General features: G+C 42.3%; 1 pseudogene across 1 annotated transcript in view; it reads right to left on the reverse strand.

The window, feature by feature from the left end:
- Positions 1-231: 231 nt before the first annotated feature.
- The window catches only part of LOC310824114, a 172,663-nt pseudogene continuing 157,803 nt past the window's right edge, over positions 232-15,091 (reverse strand). The window contains exons 16-17 of the transcript in view: positions 4,772-4,981; positions 232-264 (exon numbers count right to left, since the gene is read on the reverse strand). The product of the transcript in view is annotated as an uncharacterized misc_RNA (transcript). The remainder of the gene's footprint in view (positions 265-4,771; positions 4,982-15,091) is intronic.

Raw genomic sequence — 15,091 nt, forward strand, 5'->3', positions numbered from 1 at the left:
AAACAGGTACGGGTTTTCGTAGGGCTTGCCAGCTATTATCGGCGCTTTGTTCCCCACTTCTCTTCCCTGGCAGGACCCCTCACCGACCTCACCCGCGCGCGCATGCCGGATCGGGTCGAATGGACGCCGGAGGCGGAACAGGCGTTCGCAGGGCTGAAGGAGGCCCTCTGCACGGACCCAGTGTTGGTGACCCCGGACTTCCAACAGCCGCTAGTGGTACAAACGGACGCATCAGAGACCGGGGTGGGTGCCGTCCTTTCCCAGCTAAGAGAAGGCGAGGAACATCCCATCATGTATATCAGCCGTAAATTGTTCCCAAGAGAGAACTTACTCAACGATAGAGAAAGAATGCCTGGCCATTAAATGGGCACTGGAGTCCCTCCGGTATTACCTACTGGGGCGGCAGTTCACCCTGGTCACCGATCACGCACCACTGGTATGGATGGCGAGGAACAAAGACAGCAACGCCCGGGTCACCCGCTGGTTCCTCTCCCTTCAGCCCTACTCCTTCGACGTGGTCCACCGAGCCGGGGCCGCGCATGGGAACGCCGACGCTCTCTCACGGCGGGACGCACTAGGAGGCTGGGCCGCCCCTCCCGCGAGGTCGGAGCTCAGGAGGGGGATATGTGGCGCCCTCCCCGTGCCTAAGCCCATGCGCGAGTGTGGGACGGTGGTAAATGGAGTATATATCTCGCCTCGCTTTGTCTCTGCTGTTTCTGCTGTCCCTCTCTTGCCCCGTGTTGTCTGTGGCAGGACCATGTATGGAGTTCCTGCGCCCCAAGGGGCCACAGCTGCAACCCGTGGAGATAATCACCGTATGCCCATACATGGAGTTCCTGATAATCAAGGCACAGCTGAAGGGCATCAGCAGGAGCAGCAGAGACCGTACAAAAGGAGCCAACGGAGCACCCAGTGGAGAAGAGTTGCTATGGCAAACCACGGAGCAGTTGATGAGAGAAAGAGTAAGCCAAGTCACCGTTGTCCTGTGTTTGATCCCTGACCATAGGAGAGCCCCCTTTGAAGCCCGACCCCGAGAACGACTGAGAGCCCGCTACGTTGCCAACCTTCGCCTGTCTGACTACCCCGCTGCCGCCCCGACCTGGAACGTAAGAGGACCACCCACCGTGTACCGAACCCCCGGCTATCTTCCCGACGACGGATCTCCTGCGAGGCCCTTGAACGACACGACGCCTTCTCACCCCCACCCTCTCTCTATCATTTCCCTCTCCCCGCTAATCGAATAAATATTGTTGACTGTAATTCTGGTGTGGACCTCTCTGATTACACTGTGTTTGGGTCCGTGACGCGCCCGCACACCCCGGCGGTCGTCACACACTTTTAAAAAAGAATATTAGATTAGTGTACACTTTTGGGAGGGTGGATTTTGAAAAATTCTTTGTAAAAAACAGCACGCTAATATCAGTAACCGGATCTGGGGATTTAGGTTTTGATGTGTAGCATTGGGCACTTTTTTTTGATTTGATGGAGGCCCCCAGGCAGTTGTAGACACCGGGTGGGTACTCTGTCTTGTTTTTGGTAGGGGAATGTTGATTTCTTTGTTTTGACTGCGGGCTTGCGGGGAAAAAAACAGAAGCCTGTCGAGTTCCAAGGTCACCGTTTTATTATATTGGTTTCTTTGATTTGGATAGGAGATGGCGTTCAGGCATTTATAAGTCCTGGCAGGTCACTTCGCCACACGGGGTTTTGTTTTGGGGGTTGAGTACAATTTCACAAATGTTCTGTGTGTGTTATGTCCGTCACGTTTAATGTAGTGTGCTAATGTCATGTCCATGTTAGATGTATTGAACACCTGCTGTAAATAATGTAAAATATGCTTTGTAATATGTATTTTTGATAATAAAAAGATTTTAAAAAAAAAACACGCCCGATCTCGTCCGATCTCGGAAGCTAAGCAGGGTCGGGCTGGGTTAGTACTTGGATGGGACACCGCCTGGGAATGGCTCATGACCCCCCCAAGTCCCTATTGCTCAACCTGGGATCGGATGAAAATTGATCAGAAAGAAGGACGCCCCCTGGTGTTCACTGGCCTGAAGTTTTATTTACAGAAATGTCATGTATAAGAATTGATTGAAATCCACTTGGCTGCTGAATGTTGTTTGCATTATTTGCATAGTTTGAGTTGATGTAGATTGATGAGATTGATATATTTAGGTGGAAAAGTGTACATAAAGGGTGTAAGAATGTATTTAATGCACTCTCACTTTGTCTGGATGACATTTGAGCCATTCACACGACTCATTGTAATGACCACCCAGGGGGTGCAGCCAGCACAATCTAATTAGCAATGCATATTGACACCTCTGAGTCTGGGAGAAGACACAAAGACAACTTCTCTGTTTTATCTGGTTTTAACCTATGTAACTTGATTTCTTTCATTTGGTTTACTTGGTCACATTTAAGGTTATTGGTAACTGTTAAATAAACCACCATTCATATCTCTTTCCTCCGTAGCCCTTCTTAGCCTTACTCATGTGTTATTAGTTGATAAACTACATTCGAGGTCAACCTACTAATCTTATTGGAGTGTTAGAAATTATTTTTATAAAAACTGTTTATTATTGCTATAATAAAAATACATTACTGCAGTGTGCTAAATTTACTAATGTGATGGCCTGTTGATAAATGAGCGATGGATCAAGCATTAGTCCCATAGTACGTTGGATTAATACATGGAGAGGTTGAGCCAGGTCATCAAGAAAGATGTTGCAACACACGCTTACACAAAGAGCTATAGTGGAATAATACCAGGCTAGGGAGGACAGGCTAGGGAGGACATACCAGAGTAGGTATCTTATCTCTTACAGGGTGCTGACTCCGCAGATAGGACAATGGTGTGACCAGCCCGTGAACAACAAGGGATGCCAAGTCTAAACCGCGGTTCCTCCCCAACCAAATAGCCAATCACAATCATTTTGTATACTGTAAATACTTTGTTTGACTGTTTGAATGCATCCATTTTTGGAGGGTTGGTTACAGATTAACAGCTTGCTGACTGTGATTTTCTTCGCCAAAAGTGGTCCTTGTACAAGCCTAGAATTCTGACATATAATTAAATAGCTAAAAGTAAGAAGTAGTTTGTCTTCTCTTCAAATAAAGAACACATTTTCTCACAGGAGTCAGAGTAAATTGTAGTCTATAATACTTGATCACCATTGATGCATTGCTTTGACCAAAAAATACCATAGTGTATTTCCCCTTCATAAGGGGAAACTGATCATACAAACCATACCATTTCTGAATGCTTGCACCTCGTGTTATGATGTGTGACATGAGATATGCCCCACCATCCTACTTACCATGCAGCCCATAATTAATAAACTGGGTGTTGGTAAAAGTATTTTTTTACAAACATTTGCAAAAGCTTATACTCTAGGTGTTTGACCTACAATCATTTTTGACATGTCCCACCCTCCTCTTTTTTTCTGAAACCCAAGCATACAGAGACTCCAAAATACTTGAAATACTTGTATAATACTTTTATTTATATTATTACTTAAACATGTTATTCACAAATTACCAAATAGCATTACAGTTTTATTCTTTAACTAGAATGTGTTTCGTCCCAACGAACTGCGAGAGTGTGGTTGCTAAAATGCCGCAGATGGTCACCAACAGTTACTGAATAAGACATGAGAACAGTGCATTTTGTGAAACGAAAATGCATTCAAAATTTACAAAGAACCCAATGTAAAGGTTTCAACATGCACATTTTTCCATTTACTACATATGCACTCAGATTCCATGTATGGGGCACAGATATATTATTTTTATGACACACAAACACAAGTAGGCAGACCTGTTTAGTTGAAAGCCCACTCACCACGTCAAGGTACAGGCCATGAGTGAGATGACGAGAGACAAACATTTACAAACATTTAGTTAAACATGGAGCTGACAAAGACATACAAACATCACAAGGACATGCACACAAAAACATTAATAATTGAGAACACATAAGATACAAATTCACAATAGCTTTGTACAGGCCAAAGCCCAATAAAGAACTACAAGATTATCCAAAGACACAGGTCACCAAGCAACAAATGCTCAAGCCATTCCTCTCTGTTACATTTTTTGTGTGTGTTTTTTTGGCAAACTTTTGTTAAACATGAAGCGGACAAAGACATACAAACATCACAAAGACATGAAGCTGACAAAGACATACAAACAGCACGAGGACACGCATGACAAAAACACAGGTTAATTGAACATAAACTAACAATAAAGGGTATGTAAATTAATTGTGTTAGATTGAAACAGAGGTTAGATTGGACCGGATATTGGACATAGACCAGAACATGTTTGTATAAAAAAGATACTACAAAGTGCATTTTTAACTACAATATAAATAATAAAAAAAGACAAGAACATTCTTTAATTAAACTACAAAGTGCATTTTAACTACAATATAAATAAATAGGCTGACTGTATTGCTCTACTTGCTAAAACACTTTGAAACACTTTGACTCAAACAAACAAACAAAAACAAGCTTTTTTTCTCTTTCTTTCTCTCTCTTAAAGATGGCATAGGAGAAGTGGCATCACACAGGTAAGTCACAGGTATTTTTAAATAGTTTTTCCTCTTTTCTAACTCGGCATGCTTCATCCACCACACTTTTGAAGTGTTCAAAACTATCGTACACAACATCTTCAAAACCAGAGGTAGTGGATTTTCTAGTTGCCGGGCAATAGGAGAAGATTTTCTGGAAGCTTCCAGCTGCTTTGTCTTTGGAGGGTGTGTACCTCTTACGCTGCCCACCACACTGAGGCACTTGGCAAGCCCCACATGGCCGCAAGGACTTATTAGGCATGTATGGCTTGGTTGTTGGTGCAGGGGGCTGTGCCACAGGTACAAAGCTCTGACTGCATGATGGCCCACGAAATATGATGGAGGGAGCCTGTGGCTGTGCAGGAAGAACCAGGAGTACGGGTGCTGCCGACACAGCGGGTGGTTGTTCCACTGCACAGCAAAGGCCATCAGGTATACCTGAAACACATGACCATTTTGACTGTTATTGGATATGCTTAGAAGTGATGACTAAAGCTGTGAAATAAAATGCATCATTGAAACTACGCTATATCGAAGTGTTTTTTTTTTTTAATTACTCACTTGGAATGGCATAATCCCACATCTCTGTGAAGGAATGGCATTGTACAGGTGTGCGTGCAACCCCTCCAAAGAGTTACTGCCTCGCCGGCACCTGTGCTTGTTCAGCCGAACGCCATTCAGCACCACCACCTTCACAGAAACATACAGCTGTATGCCAGGGGGATCCTGTAAAGCACAACGAATTGCAAGTTCCTTATTTATTCTGGTGTCCTTTGAAATGTTGCCATACAAGTTTGAATGGTTTTATAATGACACAAGATGACTGCAAAGACATTAACCCACCTGCATGCAACTGAGATGCTTGCTTACAGTTGCCCAGTGAGCATCAACTGCCTCTGTCGACTTGAACAGGTGGATTCCGTCAATGTCAAGGCCTGCTGGTCCCCTGAACTCGGCAATGATGGACTCAATCACCAAAGCGGTCTCCTGTAACATGTATATTCTCAGCTTTGAGTGTTGTCACAACTAGAATGAGTGTAACACAACTGATGGACGGAGTAGGTTTTACCAATAACAAAACTGGCTTTATTTTCCCATATGGTGCAATTATCAAACAAACAAATGCACAAAACGTCTGCACCAAATCCAAATGACAAAGACAAAAGATAGCAAAGGCAAAACAAAGGAAACAGCATGACACGCCAATGCTGGGCCAAGACCAGCGGCGTAGGCAGTGTCTGCTGCAGGTAGAGTCTGCCGAAGGAGGAGGAGGAGCCAGAGCTTTTAAACAGTCAGGTGAACCTGCGCGCCGGGTGCACCCAATTAAGGCTTGTCACCTCCAATCAGGCAAACTGCACACCTGGAACACTCACAGAAACAACGAGGACAAACAGAGGGTTAAATATGGTGAAGGGAAAGGCACAGGCCAGCGGGCCGTCACAGTGTTAAATCAGTCGTTACTCCTAATGATCTTACATTTATTTTCAAAACTAGATCTGAGTGACACCTTAGTCCAGTACAGTTGAATCCATATTGACAAATAAGCAAGTATGTTTGCTTCTTATTCATGAAATTCATACATGGATCAATATCACACTTACCACAACCCCACAGGTAATGCGCCTGACATACGACCTGACCTGGTGAGGCTTGAGGAAGGCCATAATCTCCTCGTCCGAATACCTGGCGTACAGCTCTTGGTTGCCGCTCCTGACCGCCTGGACTAGGAGCATCATGTCCGCCTTGTTGTAGGCGAGCACCGCACCTGCCAAGGCACTCATGAACACCCCGTACTTGGCGTGGCTCTGTTTGATGACAACAGCATCCCAGCGGTGCAGCCAGGGTCGGATGTCCAGTCTGACCACAGTACCCCTCTGCACCCAGTCACCAAACAGATTCTCCAGGAAGGATGAACCGCTGAAATTATATCAACATTTTGTGTACGTGTGTTACATGTTTTTATAACTGTGTTATCCATGTGTGTCTTGCAAAAAAATTATATGAAGTTAACTGATATGTACATCACTTGGATTATCAATTTCATCATAGGTTTCAATGGAATTGTTATTAAACTTACCGACAGCAGTTGTTGTCTGCATATAAGACTTTTGGCGCAGGAGCATTGGCACGTCGAAACCGGGCAATGAGACCTCTCGCCATGCGCTTGTTCTAAGTGTGTGGGTACACTTTTTATGGGATGTTTGTTCGTTCTCAACTCCGTGTCACCAGACCCGTTAGCTGCTAGCGCTAGCCAGCTAGCCTACTGACAGGTTGTCAATACGTTGTCATTACACATTAACAAGCCAAATCCCGCATATGTCAACGATGGTATGGTCAGTTGCTGATTTCCAGACAATCTTTTATCTTTTGACAAAATCGGCACAGCTTTATACATGCCTAACAAATGTCTAACTAGCGAAGGATGAAGAGGATAAAACTTACCTGAGTAACAGTAACGTCGTACATGAGATTCACCGATAGTGGCCTCCGGAGCCGTATAAATTAGATGACGTTTGAAATTCCTCGCTCAATGATTGGTGAGTTGAGCGCTACAAAATATTAAAACATCTTTCAATTCAACAAAAAAACCTGATCAGCTGGTTCATTTAGGAATAGAAAAGACAAAGTCATTGGTGGGTTAGCGCTCAACTTTGCTCAACGGCGCTCAACCATTGGTCGGTTGAGGATCCGGTGCCGTAAGCTTTTCCTCATTTCGACCAGTAGGGTGTACTATTGTATCACCACTGTAGTTATAACAGTGCTGTAGTGTGAACACAGCTCCAGTTTCATATTGCTGTTTTGAACAGTTTATCCAATTTGCTCCAAAACCACCTGCTAAGAATTGGTGACTCACTCAGCCTTCTCTTGATCTAGATTCTAGAGTCTATGGTCACGCACACCACTGCATGTCAGACATGCTTTTAAGGTATATACCCTGTAGATCCCTCAGGTCCTCAGGTACTGGCCTTTTAACTATTCTGAAGATTCCAACAACACCTATCTACTTCGTGTTTCAAATGAATAGCACTGGGCAGAAGTCTGCACAGGGATGCTACAGACACATTAGCACACTGCAAAATACTGTCACCTATCTAACCATCTGTTCCAAAGCAACAGTAATATATACTGTAGGAGTCTGCAGTGCACAGGGGTTACACACTCATCAGTACCCTCTAAAATACTGTCACTATCATATTTCCTGTTCCACATGAATAGTACTATATAGGAGTCTGCAGAGGGGTTACCTTGTTGGGAAACACAGTGTTTATCTCCTGCAGCTTGGTCATGATGTGAGGGTTGGTTGCCAGATTGTAGGCCAGGAAGGACAGAGAGCTACTGGTGGTCTCATAGCCAGCAAAGATGAAAATCATCGCCTGGGACAAGATCTCATAATCGCTCAATCCTATGACGATGGAGAGAGTGGGAGAAATGGGGTGGTAGGTGTGAGAAAGGGACTTATTAGAGGGTTTCCACAGTGTATGTCAGTCTAATCAATGAAATCGATAGCTTCATTTATTAAGCACAAAATGATTTAGACTGAAAGCTATATGGGGGCAGTTTTACCGACTGTGAGGAACAGTGGGCTGAAGATGTCAAACTTGAGCATTTTCTTGATGTTGGTCATAAAGGGGTCAGAGGGGTTGTGGACTGAGTCGATGTCGACACTGAATGAAGTGCTGACGACCACATCCATACTGTATGGTCCAAAGACCCTGGAACACAACCACACAATCTTTGACCACCAGAACCACAACCACAAAATTAAAGGGGGAGTTCACTGAAATTACAAATTCACCTTATCTTCTCGGAGAGAAATACTCACTCTTTTAGTTCAATGGGCTCTTCGTTATCGGACGTCTTCTTCAGATTGCTGACCAAATTACCAGAGTGCTGCTTCATGATCCCGAACATCTGAGTTGGGAAGGATACATGGAAAAACATGATGATTGATACATGGATTAATATGTGCAAAACATGGGTTAATATCATGTTTGAAACAGGAATTATTTTAATATTTATATAGCCTGAGAATATACATTCATACAGGATACATTATGTATATAGTCAAGGAATAAGTGACTCCAAAGATGAACTATTATTCTATACTCTGTCATCTGACCACTGAACTTATCTAAGATAAGATTAAATATGCTTTATTGTCCCGGATAGAAATTTGTCTTGGACAATTAAAGTTGCTGCTTCACACAACAACAAACAACAATGAATGCACACTATACACATAGTACAAATCACATAAACACACACACACGTCAGAGTTGTTAGTCATTCATTTATTTGTGTTGTTGGAATGAATAAAAGAAGGAGAGGAGAGATGGGACTGTACCTCTTTGATCCGCCCACTGGTGAAGGAGGGAGACAGGACACTGCGGATCCGTCTCCATGTATCATCCTCAGCGATAAACACGGCGTCATACAGAGGCCCGTTGAGATAGAAATTCTAGAAAAATAATAATTATTATATACTGCAAGATTAACCTAATATTAATAATGCTATAATAACAAGGATATTATCTATTTAAGAAGCCCTTATGTTTTTTTCCCCATACAACAACTTCAATTTAGCGTATTACCCTCCTGTTACTGAAAAGATGGTAGCATTCCTTGATGAGGATGGTTTAGATCATGGCTGTGTCCATGATACACAGGACGGGCTGACAGCCATCATAGATCCTACAGACCAGCAAAAACAAAGATAGTTAGATACACACTCACCCAACACTTTATTAGGAACACTATACTAATACTGGGTAGAGCCTCCCTTTGCTCTCAAAACAGCCTCAATTCTTTGTGACATTGATTCCTTTGAGATTCTGGTCCATGATGACATGATTGCATCACGCAATTCCTGTACATTTTTCAGGTGCACTTTCAAGATGTGAATCTCCCGTTCTGCCACATCCCAAGGTGTTCTATTGGATTCAGGTCCGGTGACTGGGAAGGCCACTGAAGAACACTGAACTCATTGTCATGTTCATGAAACCAATTTAAGACGAGTTTTGCTTTGTGACATGGTGCATTATCATGCTGGAAGTAGCCATTAGAAGGTGGGTAAATTGTGGCCATGAAGGGATGCACATGGTCAGCAACAATACTTAAATAGGCTGTGGCATTCAAGCAAATATACCGTGGATAGAGACAGACAGACCCATCACAGATCCTGCACTCTTAGAAAAAAAGTGCTACCTAGAACCAAAAAGGGTTCTTCTTCCACTGTCCCTTTGAAGAAACCTTTTGGGTTCCATGTAGAACCCTTTCCACAAAAGGTTATACAGTACCGTGCGTAAGTAATGGGACAGTGAAGCATTTTTTCTTCTTTTTGGATTTGAAATAAAAACGTAGAGATTTATTTTTGGAGGCCCGTGATGGGCCTAACCCAAAACTCAAAGAATATCTCGCTGTCCCTCTCCTTAAATATCATTCCCAACAAAGGACAAGGTGTGAGATACATTACAATAGCAAAGCAATTGACAAATGGTGAAAGCTGAAAAATCTGAAACATAGTCAAAACCTTAGGCTTGCCAAAATCAAGCACTGATGAGCTCAGCAATCGCAAATGGCTGAGGCTTTACTGCAAGATGCAAACCACTAGTTATCCTTAAAAAGGATAGTCAGGTTACAGTTTGCTAAGAAGTACCTAAAAAGCCTGCAGAGGTGTGGAAAAAAGTCTTGTGGACAGATAAGATGAATATTATCAGAGTGATTGCAAGAGGAAAGTTTGGAGAAAAAAGGATCTGCCCAAGGTTTACAGCATACCATCTCATCTGTGAAACATGGTGGAGGGGATGCTATGGTTTGGGCATGTATAGCTGCCACTAGAACTTGCTAACGTATCATAATTGATGATGTTACTGCTGACAGCAGCAGCAGAATGTATTCTGAAGTGTACAGAAATATCTTGTCTGGTCGAGTAAAAGCAATGCTTCCAAATTCATTGGATGGCGCTTCGTCATACAGTAAGACAATGACCCAAAACATACTGCCATTGGAACTAGGGAGATTTTCAGGGCGAAAAAGTGGAAAGTTCTTGACTGGCCATGTCAATCTTTGGATTTAAATCCTATTGAACATGCATTTCATTTTCTGATGGTAAGATTATGGGCAAAAAGACCTAAAAAACTGAAGATGGCTGGCCTGGCAGAATATCACCAGAGAAAATACCCAGCACCTGGTGGGGTCAATGGGTCCCAGACGGACCAAATACTAAATATGAGTGCATCATTTCGACCATGTATACCAATACTAGACAAAAGAAAAGAAAAGAATCTAGCAAAAGCAAACTATGTTCTGACAGGGTTTGACTCATCTAATACGACATCAGATCTGGATAGGTTCCTTGATTTCCTCTGAAAGGTGACATAGGCATGAAAACATGTACACAACATCAAGAAGAAACCATTGATTAAAGCCAAATCAATTGACAGAGGCATGGCAGAAAATGTGTGTTGTCTCTTTAAAAGAAATGTTAAAAATCTCTTTGAAAACAAAGCACAGGTGTTTAACAGGCCAGCCCCACCCCTGATTACAATGATCCACACATGGAGACAGCCAAAGCAACATAGATCAATAAGACATCCCACATGTCACACCAGAATGTGTGTTGGCAAGAGTGTGCCCTTATAGCCAGGATCCACTCTCTGGTCACATCTCCCTGATGTTGGTTATGAAGAACTTTATCAAACGTTTGGATTTGAAATTAAACAATTACTACAAGGTTAAAGTAGAGATTCTCAGCTTTTATTTGATGGTATTTGTATACACATTCGTTTCACCATTTAGAAATTACCCCACTTTTTATGCATAATCCCCCTATTTCAGTGTACCCAAAAGTAATGGGACAGACTTATCAAATGTCCAAATGAAGCAGTCATGTTTAGTATTTAGTGGACAATCCACTAGTATTTAGTGGACAATAACTGCCTGAAGTCTGCAACCCACTAACCTCACCAGACGCTGGGCATCTTCTTTGGTGATGCTCTGCTAGGCCTGTACTGCAGCCATCTTTAGTTGTTGTTTGTTTTGAGGTCTTTTTGCCTAAATTCTTATCATTAGGGAAATGTAATGCATGTTCAATTGAATTTTAATCTGAAGATTGACTTGGCCAATCAAGATCTTTCCACTAGTTGCTATGGCAGTGTTTTGGGTCATTGTTTTATTGTATGGTGTGGCTCCATCCAATGCATTTGGAGGCATTTGCTTGCACTCAAGCAGACAAGATGTTTCTGTGCACTTCAGAATACATTCTGCTGCTGCCGTCAGCAGGTACAATCATCAATTAAGACAAGTTAGCAAGTTCTAATGGCAACTATACATGCCCACACCTAACACCCCCTGCACCATGTTTCACAGATGAGGTGGTATGCTGTAAATCTTGGGCAGATCCTTTTTTCTCCAAACTTTTGTCACTCTAGTCCATGATAATATTCATCTTATCTGTCCACAATACCTTTTACGAGACCTCTGCAGGCTTTTTAGGTACTCTTTTTTAGCAAACTGTGACCATCCTTTTTGATGATAACTAGTGGTTTTTGATGTGTGAGAAAACGTGTTCTTTATTTGAAGAGAAGACAAACTACTTCTTACTTTTAGCTATTTATTTACATGTCAGAATTCTAGGCTTGTACAAGGACCACTTTTGGCGATGAAAATCACAGTCAGCAAGCTGTTAATCTGTAACCAACCCTCCAAAAATGGATGCATTCAAACAGTCAAACAAAGTATTTACAGTATACAAAATGATTGTGATTGGCTATTTGGTTGGGGAGGAACCATGGTTTAGACTTGGCATCCCTTGTTGTTCACGGGCTGGTCACACCATTGTCCTATCTGCGGAGTCAGCACTCTGTAAGAGATAAGACACCTACTCTGGTATGTCCTCCCTAGCCTATCCTCCCTAGCCTGGTACTATTCCACTATAGCTCTTTGTGTAAGCGTGTGTTGCAACATCTTTCTTGATGACCTGGCTTAACCTCTCCATGTATTAATTCAACGTACTATGGGACTAATGCTTGATCCATCGCTCATTTGTCAACAGGCCATCACATTAGTAAATTTAGCACACTGCAGTAATGTATTTTTATTATAGCAATAATAAACTGTTTTTATAAAAATAATTTCTATCAGATGATAAATGTGTCTTCCTCTTAGTTATAAACAAACCAGAATTAAATGCATAGGTCTATGTATGGATGGATGGATGGATGGATGTACTCATTGGAACAGCTGGAAGACTTTCTCTGCATCCCCGAAAAAACACATGTACGCAAGCACACACGCACGCACGCACGCACGCACGCACACACACACACACACACACACACACAGGCATGTTTAAGATATGCGTAGCCCATGTTTATTAGTTGACTTAGTTGTGGGGTTAGTTTAGATACAACGCACGATGCAACAAACAGGTACAATATCAGCACACCTCAGCATTGCTACACCCACGTGCTACCACAGGGAACTGGTACCCGCATAGTTAGATATGGTGCTGGTCCCACACCAGAGAGAACTGGTATGTTCCAGATCATTATACGAGGTAACTAGCTAGTAAATTATTAATTACTAGAAAGTGCTCAGTAGTCCTAGGGCTACAAACACAAGCTGACCAACCCTCCTGCAAACAGGGTGCTAATATTTCTCAATATTACCTTGTCAAAGCTAGCCAAGGTTCTCAGCTGTCCGGAAACAACAAGTAACTTAGTTAGCCGTCCGTCCCAAGTGCTAGCTGTAGCCTACACATGTGACCTTGCAAGTTCTAATAATAACCTGAGGAATTATCGTCGAGCTAGGGTTCAACAATAACAAAGAATTGAGAGCTCACAGGTTAGCCTGCTAGCTCAGAGAGTTAACAGGTGCTCAGAAGGTGAAAATCGTCGTTGAGCTGAACCGTAAGATTCTATCAGAGACAATCTAACGCCCCGTGAGAATCATAGGCTGAGGTGTAGCCAGCTACAACAATACAACTACAGTACACTTTTCAACCTCATGCCCCATGAGAATCATGGGCTGAGGTGTAGCCAGCTACAACAACACAACTACAGTACACTTTTCAACCTAACGCCCCGTGAGAATCATGGGCTGAGGTGTAGCCAGCTACAACAACACAACTACAGTACACTTTTCAAACTAACGCCCCATGAGAATCATAGGCTGAGGTGTACCCAGCTACAACAACACAACTACAGTACACTTCAGACAGTCAGAGAGTGAAGAGTGGAAAGGATGAAATGGCGCGCTTGTAGCATCCCTTTATTGGGACAGGTGATAGGCGTTGCTATCACTTGCAAGTGTGTACGAGGTGTGATTATGTGAATCAAGATGTAAATACAGTGCTCTCGGAAAGTATTCATACCCCTTCACTTTTTCCACATTTTGTGATGTTACAGCCTTTTTCCTCATCAATCTACACACAATACCCCATAATGACAAAGCAAAAACAGGTTTTTAGAAATTGTTGCTAATTTATTCAAAATAAAAAACTGAAATATCACCTTTACATACGTATTCAGACCCTTTACGTTTTTTGTTGAAGCACCTTATTGCGTATTGTGTGTAGATTAATGAGGAAAAAAAATAATTTCATCTATTTTTGAATAAGGCTGTAACATAACATAATACGGAAAAAGTGAAGGGGTCTGAATACTTTCAGAATGCACTGTATGTGCCTGTTATAGTCCCATTGTGTGATTGGTGTGTGTACTGATTTCTGGCACAGGCCTTAACTGATCCAACAAGTTCACCAATCATCAATGGTGTGATATGAAGTTGATGGATTTTAATGTTACATGCTACACCAGTGCGTGTCTAAAGTGTTGACATTGCGCGGCTGCTGCAGCAGCAACGCAAAATGATTCTTGGAGTGCTTGGAAATGGTATCAATGCTTTTTGGACGCTTAAAAACATATTCAATTAGTTTCATAGTATGGTAAAGTAATAGAAACATAGATTATAGAAATACATACAATAGTGGTACCTGTATGAAAAACAAAGTGATTGTCCTCGTTTATATTTGGAGGTAGAGGACAAACCCCAACTCTAAGATATTCAGACTTGACAAGACAGAATCCATGTACAGAATCCATAAATTAGAAGTTCCTTGCAGAAACAGATTGGGAGGCTATTTCTTCTGCATCCACACGTGAAACTGGTCACGTTTCTGGTGTAAGAGTAAATACTGCCATCTAGGGTTTAGAGATGGTTAACAGGAAATGGATACATTATTTTACGGATGTACTTTAGGCCTACGTTTGAGTAATTTAGCAGAAGCTCTTATCCAGAGCGACTTAAAATAAATAGCTACATTCATCTTCAGCTACATACATCACGGTCATCACAAGTAAGACTTTCTATAATAATAAATGCCACAAGCAGTCACAGTGGTAGAGAAAGGAAGTCAATTTAATTTAATGTTCAACTTAATTTATTGAACTTAAGACAACTATATAACTTGATTTGCTATGTATCCCTAAATAGCGGCCAATTGTGTTGAGGTTTCCAGGC

Source organism: Argentina silus (assembly GCF_951799395.1).
Source record: "Argentina silus genome assembly, chromosome: Y".
Taxonomy (NCBI): Eukaryota; Metazoa; Chordata; class Actinopteri; order Argentiniformes; family Argentinidae; genus Argentina; species Argentina silus.